Consider the following 16,859-nt stretch of genomic DNA (forward strand, 5'->3'; position numbering starts at 1 on the left):
CTTCAGACTGTACTACAAAGCTACAGTAATCAAGACAGTATGGTACTGGCACAAAAACAGAAATATAGATCAATGGAACAGGATAGAAAGCCCAGAGATAAACCCATGCACATATGGTCACCTTATCTCTGATAAAGGAGGCAAGAATATACAGTGGAGAAAAGACAGCCTCTTCAATAAGTGGTGCTGGGGAAACTGAACAGCTACATGTAAAAGAATGAAATTAGAACATTCCCTAACATCATACACAAAAATAAACTCAAAATGGATTAAAGACCTAAATGTAAGGCCAGACATTATAAAACTCTTAGAGGAAAACATAGGCAGAACACTCTATGACATAAATCACCACAAGATCCTTTTTGACCCACCTCCTAGAGAAATGGAAATAAAAACAAAAATAAACAAATGGTACCTAATGAAACTTAAAAGCTTTTGCACAGCAAAGGAAACCATAAACAAGACGAAAAGACAACCCTCAGAATGGGAGAAAATATTTGCAAATGAAGCAACTGACAAAGGATTAATCTCCAAAATATACAAGCAGCTCATGCTGCTCAATATCAAAAAAACAAACAACCCAATTCAAAAATGGGCAGAAGACCTAAATCAACATTACTCCAAAGAAGACATACAGATTGCCAACAAACAGATGAAAGGATGCTCAACATCACTAATCATTAGAGAAATGCAAATCAAAACTGCAATGAGGTATCACCTCACACCAGTCAGAATGGCCATCATCAAAAAAATCTACAAACAATAAATGCTAGAGAGGGTGTGGAGAAAAGGGAACCCTCTTGCACTGTTGGTGGGAATGTTAATTGATAGAGCCACTATGGAGAACAGTATGGAGGTTCCTTAAAAAACTAAAAATAGAACTACCATACAACCCAGCAATCCCACTACTGGGCATATACGCTGAGAAAACCATAAATCAAAAAGAGTCATGTACCACAATGTTCATTGCAGCTCTATTTACAATAGCCAGGACATGGAAGCAACCTAAGTGTCCATCGACAGATGAATGGATAAAGAAGACGTGGCACGTATATACAATGGAACATTACTCAGCCATAAAAAGAAAGGAAATTGAGTTATTTGTAGTGAGGTGGATGGACCTAGAGACTGTCATACAAAGTGAAGTAAGTCAGAAAGAGAAAAACAAATACCGTATGCTAACACATATGTATGGAATCTAAAAAAAAAAATAATGGTTCTGAAGAACCTAGGGGCAGGACAGGAATAAAAACGCAGATGTACAGAATGGACTTGAGGACACAGGGAGGGGAAAGGGTAAGCTGGGATGAAGTGAGAGAGTGGCATGGACATATATACACTACCAAATGTAAAATAGATAGCCAGTGGGAAGCAGCAGCATAGCACAGGGAAATCAGCTCTGTGCTTTGTGACCACCTAGAGGGGTGGGATAAGGAGGGTGGGAGGGAGGGAGGGAGACGCAAGAGGGAAGAGATATGGGGATGTGTGTATATGTATAGCTGATTCACTTTGTTGTACAGCAGAAACTAACACACCATAGTAAAGCAATTATACTCCAATAAAGATGTTGAAATAAATAAAATAAAATACGGACCAAGAAAAATACTCATAGGTTTGGGACTTTGAAATGGTAAATATTTGTGATGTGTGAAAAAGCATGATACATAGCTGTATGATCTTAATTACATAAAAATGGATGCTTAATTGTGTAAATACACAAATGAGACCTAGAAAGACAAGTCAAACATAAACTGCTTGTGATTATGGACAACTTTGATTTTTGCTTCTTGTGTTTTTTGGTTTCCTACTATGCAAATGTTAACTTTTAAGAAATGTTATTTTTAAAACCTTAAAAATTCAGTGTTTGCATATTTGATATATAAATATAAATAGCAATAAAAACGGGGAAAACAAATGGATTCTAAAGAATTTGGTATTTTAATAAATATTATAGTTAATATGAAACAAAACTACAAAGTTTTATAAATGTCTTAAAGAAATGGCAGTGTATTCTTCATTTTCACAGCCTGGGTTTCAAAGTCAATCATCACCCATCTCCAAATCCTGAGATCTTAAAATCCGTGGTAGGACAGAGCTAGTACTTTCCATCACAGTCATTCAATGAATGATGAGTCGCAATTCACGAAACTTTCATCACCTGCAAATAATAAACGGTCCTGTCACAGTTTAGCGTCCCAGAGGCAGATTCTGAGGCAGAGGTTAGCAAGCTGGCCTCGATAATCCTGTAGGTAGACGATTGACAAAGTCATCCAGCAAGGAGGCAGGTTAGCCTCTTGGAATCACATACCAGGCTGTATTCAGTTGTCCAGGCCTTTCCTAACAAACTCGGTCCCATTATGCATTTACCTGGGGTTTCAAACTAATATATTTAATAGCACAAAGGTTTAGCTGGCAAAGAGTTTATGAACTTACAAATTCCTTCCTCCTTCATTCAACTAGTAACTTAGATGGTACAAGCATAATCTTTCTTTGGCAATTCTTTCTTTCAGTATACCTTTATTTTAAAAGTTTAAAAAATATGACAGTCTTTTGCATTAAGATAACTCTACGGTGTTTTCTCTTGTCCATTTCTTTCACCTTTGGAATCTGCCATTATTTTGGTGGGACATTTAATGCTGTCATGGTTCATCCAAATTGTTATTAGTGACATTTGAAAATCAGTTTGTTTCCTGGAATAAAGCGTGCACCTGTGAACTTTGATAAGCAAATCAAAACAAGTTGAACTGGCATAGTTTGTGCCATTCTTACTCGTATATATGCTATCATATTTACCATCCTAAGTCTCCAGACCATTGGTTGATACTGTTCCTCTAATACTATGAGTATCTTGCTTCCTTTATCAGGCTGATTGTAGATCCTGAATATCCTACCTTTATTTTCACAATAAAGATCATCATAGTGATAGTACTGTCACATCAAATAACTTTCTTTTTTATTGAGGTGTAGTTAATTTATAATGTGGTAGTTTCTAGTGTATAGCAAAGGGATTCAGTTATACATATATATATATTCTTTTTCAGATTATTTTTCATTATAGGTTATTATAAGATACTGAGTATAGAAAGAGAAAAACAAGTACCATATGCTAATACATATATATGGAATCTAAAAAAAAAAAATGGTTCTGAAGAACCTAGGGGCAGGACAGGAATAAAGACACAGATGTAGAGAATGGACTTGAGGACACAGGAAAGGGGAAGGGTTAGCTGGGACGAAGTGAGAGAGTAGCATGGACATATATACACTACCGAATGTAAAATAGATAGCTACTGGGAAGCGGCCGCATAGCACAGGGAGATCAGCTCGGTGCTTTGTGACCACCTAGAGGGGTGGGATAGGGAGGGTGGGAGGGAGACGCAAGAGGGAGGAGATATGGGGATATATGTATATGTATAGCTGATTCACTTTGTTATAAAGCAGAAACTAACACACCATTGTAAAGCAATTATACTCCAATAAAGATGTGAAAAAAAAAAAGATACTGAGTATAGTTCCCCGTGCTATACAGTGGGGCCTGGTTGTTTACCTATTTTATATACAGTGGTGTGTATCTGCTAATCCCAGACTCCTAATATATCCCTCGCCCCCATCCCCTTTGCTAACCATAAGTTTGTTGTCTGTTTGTGAGTCTATTTCCATGTTGTAAATAAGTTCATTTATATCATTTTTTTAGATTCCACAAATAAGTGATATCACGTGATATTTGTCTTTCTGTCTGACTTCACTTAATGTGATAATTTCTAGGTCTATCCATGTTGCTGCAAATGGCATTATTTCATTCTTTTTTATGGCTGAGTAATATTCCATTGTATATATGTACCACAGCTTCCTTACCATCTGTCAGTGGACACTTAGGTTGCTTCCATGTCTTGGCTGTTGTAAATAGTGCTGCAGTGAACGTTGGAGGGCATGTATCTTTTCAAATTAGAGATTTGGCGGATATATGCCCAGGAGTGGGATTGCTGGATCATATGGTAGCTCTATTCAGTTGCTCATCTTGTACTTGGCTGGGTTTTGTTTGTTTGGAAGGAGGCAAAATACTGTTCTATCGCCTGATTTCTAGCTTCTTTCCAGAAATCTATCATATTAAACTTGAATCTAATATTATGTAAATGACTCCCTTGCTATGGGTTATGGGTTAGAGTAGTGATACATTTAAGTTTAAAACTCAAATGAAGTAATATACACTCCATTTCAAATCAGTTGTGTGGCTTGTTCATTCGAATCTTGTTAAAAATAAAACAGTATTTGAAATGCAACTTTTCCATGGTGTTTGGTAACCAGATGTCCAGGTGGCCCATCAGGTCAAGGCAATCTGAAGGTCACAAGGAAGCGTCATTCAGTTACTGTGACAGCACAGGGAAGAGGTGGAGAAAAGCAATGTGCCAACTGCCCATTTTACCCACAGGATGAAACCAGGCGAGGGGCAGGTGAATCAGGTCAGACCGGGGTCATGTCCCTGCCCAGGGGCCCTGAACAAACAAGTCGTGCCTTGTTATGGCCCCAGGACCCTGAGGGAGCGGAGAAGGGGGAGGGCTAGGGCTGGAAAGCAGTCAGATCAGAGCCCAGTGCCTTGGTCAAGGCCACTGGAGACCTGGGCCCGGACAGGTTGGAAAGGCAGAGGTGCTGTGAGCATGGTCCCCCAGGGGCCCAGAGTCCTTGGCTTGTAGCCCCCAGAGCCGGAAAGACCCTCTGCACCAAGTCTGGAGGGGCCGTGCCGCTTCCACCACGCAGCCCTCCAGGCAGAGCCCTGCAGGTGCCTGTGCTCGGCCTGAGGGATCGCACCTGGGATTTTGACCTGTAGCCGTGTCCTCGGGTGCGGTCACGGGGCTCCCCTCCTGAAGGATGTCGCCGGGACCTCACACATCTGTCACCGTCAACACTTGGACTCTTACCACTACCATGGGCGTTTTGAATTCAGCATCATTTTAATTTGAAAAAAGAAATGTTGGTTGTGCCGGTAACCATTACTTCAGTTCTAATTGTGCTGCAATAAAATGCGCCCCAGAAAGCATGGAAGTAAACCTATCGCCTGACAGGCTCAGATTTAATATAAATGATGCACGAGAATAGGACTCTCACAGGGATTATGTCCCCTTTGGGTGAAATCCTCTTTTCGCTTTGCCGTCATATCCAGTTCCCTGCTGCCTTCATACATCCTTTTCTGTTTCCAGTCAGGAGCTTCTGCTAAATGTTCAAAGAATTTTAGGGAAACCACTCTTATCAAACTTCTACTTGCAAAGTTGGAATATTCAATTTGATAAACATCGTTTGGGTATCCCCTGGGTGACAGGCATTGCCTGGTACAGAGCACACCTTGGTGGCCCAGAACCTTGCTTCCTGGGGGGGCCCTGAAGGAGACCGAATGGCTCAAGGCGGGGTCCCAGGTGACTCAGCAAACTGAGCCGCCTGCTATGACCCGGGGTCCCCCTCCATCATGCCATCTACACCACTTCTCCAGACGTGTGTCCTAACGTTCTCTGCAGTGGCTCCACTGCTTAGCCCGCTGCAGTGACCACAGAGGTGGATACACAACATGATACTGGGCCGCAGTGCGTCTTAGAAGGACAAGCAAGTAGCAAGGACAACAGGCTTGTACTACATGTTCCTCCTTCCTGCAGATAACATCTGTGGCGTGAATAAAGTGACTTGGGACTTCGCCTTCAGTTTTGGGGAGATAGTGAGCATGACTTGCTGATGTCCAGGAGTGTTGCCCTAGGTTGGGTTGAAGGCTTTAGGGTTACCTACAGTAGTCTAGAGATACAGCAATGGGCAGAAGTGTTTGCAGGGAGGCTGAGTTGACTGGTGCCCAGGGGAGGTGGGTTTCCACTGTAACCAAACACCACCCCCGACCCCTTCCACCTGCCTCTCTGCATTTGGTGGAAAAGCCTATTAGGAGGTGAATATTTTTATGTTTCTGCACAGTTAGAGCTTTCTGGGAGCATAACGCTATGACAGTTTCACCTTTTACAGACCGGGTTCAGGATTCAGAGTTTCTAGTCCCTCCTACACCCCCTCACCTCCTCCCAAATATTTGCACACAGGCCCACTTCGCCGCTTCTGATCCCATTAGTAGGCTGGATCTGGAACTAGGCAGAGTGTGCTGGAAATCCAGGTTCTGAGATTGGAACATAACACAAAGAAAGCACTTGATAACTTTAGATTATTTTAGACTGAAAGTGACAGATAAGAAATGCAGATAAAACACGACAAGTCCAGGCTGAAGGAAAGGAAAGGAGAGCTCTGTTGGGGGAGGGGAGACTGAGTCTGAGATTCCAGAGGCAACTGGAGGAAATGGGCAGACGTGGACGCCCTCTTGTACTGACTCAGCTTCTGAGATGCTTCTTCAGGGAGAACCGAGGCCAAGGTCTTCCAAAGTGAGATGCCCAAGGCTCATGTCAAAAGCACAAACCCAGAGGCTCCTGCAGAGAGCGACCTGCAGGCCCCAGATGTGCTGGTTTCTGCTTCAGGCAGAGCAGCCAAGCCCCTGGGGGCTGCAGCGGGGCATCCCCCCATTCTATCCTCTAGGTCAGGCGAGGCCACACTGGATTCCCAGCCATGGCTGGATGTGAGCTCAGAACTGGGGTCTCCCTATTCACCAGTTAGATCCCAGTTCTACCTATTTCCACATCTGCCTTTCAAGTAAATCTAAAAGAACTGTACAGTGGTGTGGTTTAGTAGACTCTGGAGTCCCACAGACCTCGATTGGAATCGTCTTTCTGTGGCACCATATTCTCTCCAAGCCTCGGGTTCTTCCTATTTAAAAAGTGGAGCGTTGACACTTAGAATTCAGGTTTGTGGCAGGAATTTATTGTTTATACCAGACACATGCAGATGTGCAAATGTATCTAAACACATACAAAGACATCTAATGCAGCTACTTTTTAATTAAATAAATGCAAAATATTAAAACAAATAATCACTAACCTAATTTAATACTTCTATTTTGGGCACCTTATAAATAACATATATGGATAAAATGGACAGAGTGCTAATCTGTATAGTGTCAAATAACTATTCCATGTCATCCTCCTTTAAGGATTGTTCCATATCTTTTTAAAGCTCCCTTCCTATGTAATAATGTACATTTTCAAACTTGTCTTTACATTAGAAAATTACTTAGGGTGTTGGTAACACAAATCAAATACAAAGTACTTTCAAATAAAAATATTTGAAGTCAAATATTGTTTTGATTTTCTGCTTTCTCCTGGACACAATACATTTTGTTGCCAAATGTTTTTCCTAATCAATTCTTGTTCTTAATGTATGTTTTCTAACAGCATAAGTTATGATGTATCTACAGTTGATAGTTTAAAATGTTTTCCTATCTGCTTCACCTTGAATGTTTAAGCCAGCTTCATGTAACTTGATGTTACATCATTTAATGTTGGAAAGTTAATCATTTAATGTTGGAACATTGTAGTTGGAACCATTGTTTCTACCTTTCCCGCTATAGTCAAAGTACATATGGTCCAAAATTTTTAAAGCAGAGGCCTGGATTGTAGTTACAACAGGCAGTTGGAAATTCGGGCATGAAGCTGAGGAGAGAGTCCTGAGATGAAGATAAACTTGAAATCAACAGCAAACATGTGGCTCTGGAAAGAGTATAGTTTTAAGAGTGTGTGACACGATGAAAGGACCAGAAGAGAAAATCCCCTGTTCTGAGGAAAAAGGAGCATCTGGGAAGGTGGAAGAAGCCCAGAGTGCTGGACATCGCGGCGCCCTGGAGCGCCCCCTCTCAGAAGAGCAGAGGAATGGTCGCCTCGGTGCAGTCGGGACTTCAGTTAATCGGGGCAATCACTAAGATAACGACTGAGAAATGCTTACTAGATCTACAAATGAGGAAGTCATTTGTGACCTTGTTGAGAAGGAGAACTGGACTGCTGGGGTGGAAACCAAAGACATGGCCGGGCGATGGCGGCAGGTGCTCAGGCCTCTGCTTGCAGCAGCTCACCTGTGAAGAGGAGGAAGGAGAGCATCGAGGAGAGACCAGCTTGGTCCACGCAGGCTGCGATAACTAATTACTGCAGATCTAGCAGCTTACAACCACAGAAGTGTATTCCTCACGGTTCCGGATGCTGGAAAGTCCCAGATCAAGTCCTCAGCCCGGCACTGCTCTGGCGAGGTCCCTCTCCCTGTGCGAAGTGAGGTTGAAGACAAGGAATATTTTTGTGGCTCCCACACAGAAAGGTTGGCTAAGAAGGCCTAACTGACCAGGTGCAGGCTAATTTGAAAGTAGCCTCTTCATTGATTCCTTGAGAGTTAAAATTTGTCAGTCAGGGAAAGAACATGGTAAGTGGCTAGGGATACTAGTAAGGGAGTGGCCAATGTGATGAATAATGGAATATATGCTAGACAGAGAAATCAGGAAAGTAAGCAAGTAAATCCACTGTAGATTCCCTAGGGAAGAACTGTGAAAATCTTAGAATTATAGAAAATTTTGGTAGAATTTGAGGATGATTTTTCGTGTTTTTTTTTTCCAAAAGGGGAACAATTACAGAGCTTATAGAATGGAGATTGTTTCTTTTTGAAAATACTCTTAATACCAGGCAAAAAGAACCACTGCCTTGGACCTCGGGTTGTACAGGCCACCATGTATAAGAACTCCAGCACTTACCCAACACACAAGTGCTTTACAGAACCCGTGGACCTTCTGTCATTTAGAGTCTGTTTCTTGTTTCTATCCCACTGCGTCCAGGAATCATGGAACTAGGAAACAGCCAGTCTCATGGCCAGCACTCTTCAGGCCCCAAAGAAATGCTTCTCCCATCATTTTCCCTGTGTCTTTGAAACAAAAGATTATATTGTCCAAGTGCTGTGCAGGTGTGTGGATTCTCCTGGAACATTGTCTGAGATGGATGTTGCGTGTGGGAGTGATGTGAGCAGCAGGAATGTTCCAGTGAAAGAAAGGCAATTTAATTAAGGCAGATTGTTCCTTTCAGAGAGCATGAATGCAACATATAATTACGTAACAAGCGCCATTCCCTGATCATCTTGCTGAGCATTTGTTACCTCTCTGCATTTTTTATTCCAGTGTGTGCTCCCAGACATAATCGTGAATTAGTGTGTATTCTCATTTAGTTGCACATAGAGGATGCATAATATTTTGCAGTACTAAATATCTCATGTTATTCTTAACTTTGTATGAATAAAGGTCCAGAAAGAATGGAAATGAAGCATGATACCAGTTCTTTATGTTGGCAACTAGATGAACATTGAATGCTAGAATTAAGAATACTTTTTAAGGGAATTTCCTGGCAGTCCAGTGGTTAGGACTCAACGCTTTCACTGCCGTGGACCTGGGTTCGATCCCTGGTCGGGGAACTAAGATCCTGCAAGCCACGTGGCACAGCCAAAAAGAAATGCTTTTTAAAAATATTTAATAAAACATTATTACATATATTATATGTATCTGTAACATTTTATTACATCTTCTGATAGTGAGATGTAATAAAGCTATCTTTTGTCTTGGCAAACTCACTATTTTGAATGGCTGGACGGTCTAGTATTAAAAAGATCTTGCCTACACGTGAGTTCAAAATATCTTTCTCGTGGCCTATTCTGTCCTTCAGGGACTGGTGCAACCTTCCTTTCCAACCCAATCTCCTATTATTACTCTCCATATACTCTCTAGTTTCACCCTGTACCTTGCGTTCTCTTTACGATAGATAGATGATAGATACAGAGATATACACTCTTTTGTGCTCCATGCCTTTGCTCATTACTTTCTCTGCTCCCCATCTTCTATATCTAGAAACTGCCTGTCCTTCAAGTCCAAAGGTCCTCTATTCTCTGTTGCTGTCACAGCCTGACATTCATCCCACCCTGCTCCTACTCATCAATCCTCCCTCTTTGTGGCAACCGTATTCGTTTACATGTAACCTCATAAATCCTTATCACACTGCCTGTTATGGACTGAAACTTTGTTTCCCCCAAAATTCATATGTTGAAATTCTAAACCCTAAGCTGTTGGTGTCAGAAGGTGGGCCCTTTGGGAGTTGATTGGGTCACAAGGGTGGAGCCCCCATGAATAGATTAGTGTCCTCGTGGAAGAGACCTCAGAGAGCTAGCTCGCTTGCCATTCCTGCCATGTGAGGGCACAGAAAGCAGAGGGCCTGGCTGTCTGTGAACCGGAAACTGGGCCCTCACTAGAACATGACCAGGATGGTGCCTTGGTCTTGGACTTCCAGCCCGTAGAACTGTGAGAAATAAATATTTGTTTATAAGCCCCCCAGTCTATGTTATCCTGTTAGAGCACCCCCAATGGACTAAGTCACTGCCTTCTCTTTTCTTTTTTTTTTTAACAAGATAGATTTCCATTCAATAATAGAAAGCATTTTCTAAAAACTAGGGCTGACTGACAAGTGAGCAGTCTGTTTAATTAAGTCATAGCATTGAAACAAATCTTAAGTAGTCAACAAAGGCTCAGAAGATTCAACAAATATTTGTCAGATATCTAAGTATACAGCAGTAAGAAAGAGAGGTGAAAACCCCTACTCTCATGGAGCTTATATTCTAGTAGTAAAATTTAAAAGTAATAAAAAGATTTTAAAAAGTGAGATGGAGAAAAAACAAAGCAGAAAGAAGGCTGCTGAGGTATGTCTGTTCTATTTTAAATAGACTTTGTCCACATTTATTCACTGTCTAGCATGGTGGGTAGTCTCTGAGATGGTCCCCAAAGATCCCTGTGTCCTTGTAATCATATCCTCATTTAATCCCCTCCATTTCTCTGTAGACTGGATTTTGATTCACTTCTAGCAAATAGAATATGACAGTGATGGGGTGTCACTTGAGACTAACTTGTAGAAAGTGACGCCTTCCATTTTGGGCCTTCTCTTGCTTCCTCTCTGGGGAAGGTGGCCTTGTTCAGAGGCACACACGAGTAAGTTAGCAGCTCTCCCAAGGTGGTTCTTCGGAGACCAGCCAGCAACCACATGAGTGAACTTGCAAGCCGATCCTCCCCTAGTTGAGTCTTCAGATGAGACTGTAACCCCAGCCAATAATGTGGCTGAGACTCTATGAGAAAAATAGAGCTGGAAGCCCCCAATTAAGACGTGCTTGGATTCCTGTCCCACAGAATCTGTGAAATAAGATTTTTTGTCTGTTTTAAGTCATTCAAGTTTTGGATAATGTGTTATACAACAAAGACAATGAATACAATTAGTAACCTCAAGTTTGTAACAACTAAGTCTGTAAGAACGTGGATACCTAGGGGAAGCAGCAATTGCCAGAGGCTGTGGCAGGTGGACGGGCTCATTGGGCTCCTCTGGAGCTGGGGAAAGAGAGAGGGAAGGGGTGAGAGTGGAAGAGGTTGGAAAGGCAATGGCAGGGAGGCAGATCAGGCATGGTTTGTTGGCCACTGTAGAAGATTGGAAAGTGAATCGAAACTGACAATATGTGAAGTAAGCTTCAACATGGCCACTTGTTAAGTTTCAACAGGGTGACTTCCTGACCTATGGGAAGTTTAGAGTTGAGATTTACTGACTTGAGAAAGTCTGAGGAAGAGAGGTGGGTGAAAATGAGAGATGTAAGTGGGAAGTTGGGAGAAGAGCTGCAGGTCCTGAGATGGCTGTTAGACATCCAGTGGAGCTGCCTCATAGGCAGCTGGACTTATGAGCTGGAATTGCAGGGAACAGTTGGGTTACAATTATAATCCTGTGTTTCCTCAGCACATCAGTGGCATTCAAAACCACAAGAGTAGTTGAGACCACCTACAGAATGAGGAGGAACACATAAAAGTAGAGATTGAAGCAGTGAGCCGTAAGGATAGGAGCAGAAGGAAAAGTCTGCGAAGGAGACCTGGAAGGAGCGACTAAATGAGGTGGAGCGGACGCTAGATGCTGTGTGGATCTGGGATGCAAGCGAAGACAGTGTTCAGTATGAGGGCAGGACTCACCAGGAGAAATACTACTGAGCTGTCTATTCGGGTGAGGCTTGAGGATTGCTTATTGGATTTACCAACTGGTCATTGATAACCTTGCCAAGAACAGTGGTGGGGAAATATGAAGAGCAACTAAATTCTGGTTAGAAAAGTCACATTTATTTCCCCGATAAGTAGAATTTATTTCACAATTATTTCCTCCTGGTCTTCTACAAACTCACCCCAGGTATATTTGGAAGTCCCCAAAAGGTACCACACTGTCATCGTTTCCTCGGAACTTCAGCAGTTTGACCTCATTTACATCCTTCTTTGTGTGCTGTCCTTTCCAGTCATGAGATCACCAACATCCTTGTTCCTGATGGGGCCTCCATGTGCAGCCATGGCTAATTCTGAGTTCTTCTTCATGACTTTGCAAAGCACTTTGAGGATTCCACTACAAAGTAGCTGATTTGGGGTCCAGAGTCTTACAATGATTCTCTCTAGTAGTATTTTTGGTTAATCTCTTCACTCCTCCATTTTTAAGACTTCAAACTCATCACTAGGAAATAAGCTGAATTCTGGCAATGACCGACCTCTTTGCTGTCATTCTTTACTTTCCCAGCCAAACAAAAGCAAACAAATGAAACAACTGCTTTCGTCTCTTGTTATAAAATAACAAGCTTCATGGGTATGACTACATAAAGTGATGGAAGATGACTGCATGGTACTTGAAGGGAAACTTGAGGTTTTAGCCACAGGATAAAGCTGCTGCTACTCCCCAGGGCTGGGGAGAATGCCTTGTTGAATAATTATGTACTTGGCAATTTATGTTTTACTTCATGTTATAACTGCACTTATGGAACCCCCCCCCAAAATTCAGGGAAAAAATGTGACCCAAGGGTGTTACCAGTCATTTCTCTGCTCTCCTAAGGAGGAAAAAATAGAGTAGAGAGTTGAATTCCGAATTTTAGCAAAATCCAAAATCCACTGGGGGAAAAATGTTGCCTTGCAAGCATTTGATAAAAGAAAGTAATTACGGTAAATAGCTTGATAGATTCAGTAAAATGTCTGCCGTTATTAAACCTACTTTGTTTCAGGGTTACCAATCTAATGTAACCTCATTTCATCTAGAATTTACCAGGGAATTTGGAGAAGGAAAATAAAGAGTTTAATGTTTCCAAAAATAGATTAAGTCTTTGCTGAACAACCTTTTTCATGCAAAGTTGTGCCTGACTTTTAATTAATAAACTGATTTCAGTCTAGTTGACGGTATGTAAAAGACTGCTGCACACACCCTGCTTAGCAAGACCTACTAGTCAGTATCAGTTAGGGACACAGCTGAAGCATCATGCTTGTCAGATTTCTTTGATGATAGAAGCTTTTTCTCCCTGCACTTTCTTGCTGGGCTCAAGTCTCAATAACTTAGATTAAAATAAAGTTTCTAGTATAACCTTATTTTTTATTTTAGTTATTTTTCATGTGTTTCATTATTATGCATATATGTTTTAACATAAGAGGAGGCGTTATGTAAAACTCTTTTGGTGACTTGCTTTATTCATGAAACAACCTGTCTTGGATCCTTGCATATAATCATAAAGAGATATCCCTTTTTTAAACATTTCTATTCAGCATGTGAAAGCACCATAATTTAGTTGATCATTCTTATGCTAGCTGATTTTTTTTAATCTTTTGCTCTTCAAAAGCTACAATAAACTTTCTATATAACTCTTCAAATATATTTGCTTATACTCTACATTCCATATATATATATATATATATATACACGTATGTATATCAGTTATTTAAATTTTTCCTTCATATAGAGTATAGAAGTGGTTTCTGTTGTATTTTGTTTTAATTAACTCTAAGCTAGGTCACTTAACTTCATTCATAAGCATTTCTATAGCAGATAAGATTGTTCTGTGTTCTGCCATCCTATAAGTTAAATTTTATGATGCTATTTCATTGAAGCATAATTTACAAACAATAAAGTGACATGAAGTATTGAGTTACATTTTGTTGACAGTTTTGTCAACATGAGATTTCCACCTAAATCAAGACAAAATATTTTCAAGACCCCAGACAGTTTCCTCATGCTGTTCCCGGTCAATCCTCAGTATACACAGGCAACCACTTTTAGATTTTCTCCTGGGAGGTTAGTTCTGCCTGTTGTAGACTTCCTATATAGTGTATATCTTGTTGTGCCTGGCTTCTTTTTCTTAACATGATGTTTGTGAGAACTATCCACGTTGTTATAAGTATTCACAGGTTATTCCTTTTTAAATTGCTGAACAACAATCCACTGCATAAATACAGCATATTTGTTTAGCCTTTCTCCAATTAATAGACACTTAAGTTGTTCCCAATTTTTGAATATTTTGAATAATGTCACTGTGAAAATTCTTGTAAATGTCATTTTTTGTAGATACGTTTTTATTTCTCTTGGGTAAATATGTAGGAGTGGAATTTAATTGTGTTTTCCCCCCACATACTTGGTGATATAGTTTCTGTTTCCTTAGTTTGCATGTATGTTTGAAGATACGTATTTCTTCAAGTGACTTACAATTTTATGATCTATGTTTTGTGTTTTCATTCTTATATTTAGAACTCCCAGTAATATACTGAAGCCACTCTTGTGGTTTATAGATTTTATAGCATCTTTTGACTTCGTGTTATGAAACATAAGCAAACTGGTAGGTTTCACTTCTCCTGTTTCCTATTTTCCCTTGTAATTTTTAATATTTATTAATTATAGCATTGTTTCCATTATGGTAAGTCTATGGCCTTTCCCTCCTGTTATAAACCATAATTACCACAAGTGTTTAGCTTTAGTCTATATTTAAGTTTTCAGTGATGGACATCAGTTTCTTAATTCATTTCATTGCTTGGATTTTATCTATTTTGGGGGTGGGGAATGTAATAATTAACACTACATTTTCAAAAACATTTTCAAGCTTCTTGATATTAATTAACTATCTTAATCTCAAAACCTCTTTGAGTTATTTAGATGCTTACTATTATTCTCACCTTACAGATCAGGAAGTTTGATCAGCAGAATGTTAAAAGACCTTGAAAAAGTTAGCAGAGCTTCTAAGTGTTAGAGCCATATTTCCAACCCACCATGTTCCTGAAACAAGAGAACTCATGACTTTGGTTCTTGCTGGGTTCTAGCAGGCCACACAGCTTGCCTGCTGCCAATCAGGTATATGAAGGGTCATCTCTGCCTTGTGGGGAACAAGCCAGGAGCTCCAGTTCCAGGTTCCTTTCATCTCTGTGGTTTTGCATTAGTCTGCAGGAAGCACTTGTGTGCAATTAGAATGCAGACGGGAAGGGAGGTTATTACCCTCCCTGGGGAATTGCAGCTGGATGCATTCGCAGACGGGAGATGCACTTCTGGTAAAATTATTGAGGTTGAGGTGGTTGTTGGAGCTTCACTGGGATTCTTGTACTTTATAGTGGCTCCCCACAAGCTCTGGGGAGCCACTGCTTCAGCCTCAGCCAGACATCAATAAAGATAGATTCCTTGGCCTTCATGTTCCCAGCTCCTCTGAGAGTTGCAAATTCCCTGATTCCCTAAAATAAAACTCATAGGTTTACTTCTATGATTCTCACTGGGTATTGACTGATACTGTTTGTGATACAGTAAGTGATTTCTAGGGAAACCCCAGACATGGTGTATTCATCTATTGCTGCCGTAACAAGTCCTCACAACGTGGAGGCTTAAAGAACACACATTTATCACCTTATAGTCTGAAAGTCAAAAGCGCGGCATGGTCTCACCAGGCTAAAATGAAGGCTATGTTCCTTATTCGAGGTTCTTCAGGAGGATCACGTCCTTACTCAAGGAGTTGTCGGCAGATTTCAGTTCATTGCAGTTGTGGGACTGAGATGCTCCTTTCCTTGCTGGCTGTCAGCTGAGGGTCCTTTCAGGTTCTTGAGGCCAATTCTTGACTCATGGCCCCTTCTTCCATCTTCAAAGTAGCAGCATGGTCTCAAGTACTTACCCATGGACACTGCCCTCCTTTCTTCCATTTCATTGCTCTGACCCACTCTTCTGCCTTCTCTTCCACTTTTAAGAATTCCTGTGAAAATATTGGACCATCTAGATAATCCAAGATAATCTCCCCAACTCAAGGTCCTTAATCTTAACCACGTTGGCAAAGTTCCACTGCCCGGGAATTAGGGTGTGGGAATCTTTTGGGGACATTTATTCTTCCTAGCATAGATGGAAATTTGGAATTGGATTTCTCATCTGATTCTGTTTAATGGGAATAGTGCCTCATTGTCAGTGGGAAATGAAATGGGACATGGTGATATATGGCATGCACTCTGATGTCAGGTTGTTAAATTGTTACTTGGTTTCATGTGTTCAAAGAATTGCCTTTGAGAGACTAGGTGGCTGTTGTAATGGTTGTTTTTATTGCTAATATTGGCAATAATACAAAAATTAATGGATAAGCACTGTGGAGTCTACTGAATACTTCTTGTTCCAGGGAAAATGGCAAAAAGAGAATAAAAAGAGCTTTTTATTCAACTCTAGCCATGGATAAAGAACCAGACACTACTATGTTAAATTACTATTTATTTTTTATAGCTATGTAACAAAGATTTCTGAACAAAATTCTGAACCAGACCCCACAGGTAAATTGCAAGGCAGGGTAGATTTATAACTTTGCCTCGTCTCTTAAGCTACTGTGTGACGCTGATTGTTAAAAAGTGGGATCCTAGAAATTGGAATGGTAAGATTTGTGCAAATTCCATTTGATACACTGAGTACTGTTCAATACCTGGAGTACTGTGGAACCTCTCTTCACATCGTGAGACTGTCAGCCTTTTCCTGACCCAGCAGCCTTGCAACAGTCTCAGCTGGAGCACTAGCCTGGAAAGGGATGACTCTTCTCCCAGGACCAATTTGCACCATCTCTAAGGTCTCTGTTTCGAGACTCATACCTAGAGTTATTTACTAGAAAAGGTACCC

This window comes from Eubalaena glacialis, chromosome 20, assembly GCF_028564815.1.
Source record: "Eubalaena glacialis isolate mEubGla1 chromosome 20, mEubGla1.1.hap2.+ XY, whole genome shotgun sequence".
Classification (NCBI taxonomy): domain Eukaryota; kingdom Metazoa; phylum Chordata; class Mammalia; order Artiodactyla; family Balaenidae; genus Eubalaena; species Eubalaena glacialis.